Here is a 1,038-nt window from a genome sequence, read left to right as displayed (position 1 = left end):
ATTTTATGTGCCATAGAAATTAATATATGGACAAATAGGGTTTATTTTTGGTTATTTTAATTTGGGTTCATGCGATTTATTTTTTAGAAAATACAATACTTAAGAAATACAATCTCTGTATTCGATTTCTTCTTTCAACGAGTTTTCAGATATAAATTGTTACAACACTTGGTTTTTGATTTTAATTTCCTAATTTTTCTGGACATAAATTCCTTTGTTAACTTTTGGTGTTTTTATTGCTCAAAGCCCCAAGTTCTCTGCCCCCTCGGAATCGGCACATGAGGAATTATGCAATATTAGAAAGTCTCTTCTATCCTGTCATATACGGAGTAATGTTTTCTGTTTTTTGTTTTGTAACTCTTTCACACCCTGACTGGTGCTTATGCGGGGCCCGTTAATTGCAATGGGTGTTTTATATTAGGCTCAATCTAAGATTAAATCTTTTGCTTAGGCTAAAAAGTTCACTTACTCTGCTTGCTTTCGTACTTGTTACTTTCTCTCAACATTATTTCTAAATTCAAAGTAATTGTAAATTTATGTTAATATTTTTTTTTTTTTTTGTTGTTTTGGAATTTTGGAATTTTTTAGCGAGTGTTCTTATATAGAGAATTTTTTATGAGTTTTTATATTTTTATTTTGCCTACAAATTCAACAAATGTTCCAGCTATTTTAAGCCAATTTGCGCAATTTAAACTACACCAAACGTTTAGGGTCAAAGTAACTTGGCATAAAAAATTTTACTTCTATTTAAGTAAAATTCTATGTGCTCAGCACTGCAATAAATCAAGGCATTTAAAAAATTTACACAGCTAAGCATTTGTTAAAGTCTATAAATTATTAATACATTTTATTGTCAAAACGATTTAAAGATTTTAACGTCTCCGCCTAGCTAGACAGGATTAAGGTGCAGAATTTTGAAATTACGCCTTCTGGTGCTAAAGTTCAAAGTATTAGACATGAGCTTCAGACCACACATTGTAAATAATGGTGAAAGCATTAAGTAAAATTGATTATCGTTTGAATAGTATTATTTTCACA

The sequence above is a fragment of the Teleopsis dalmanni genome, chromosome 2, assembly GCF_002237135.1.
Source record: "Teleopsis dalmanni isolate 2A chromosome 2, ASM223713v2, whole genome shotgun sequence".
Classification (NCBI taxonomy): Eukaryota; Metazoa; Arthropoda; class Insecta; order Diptera; family Diopsidae; genus Teleopsis; species Teleopsis dalmanni.
This window is presented reverse-complemented; position numbering follows the sequence as displayed.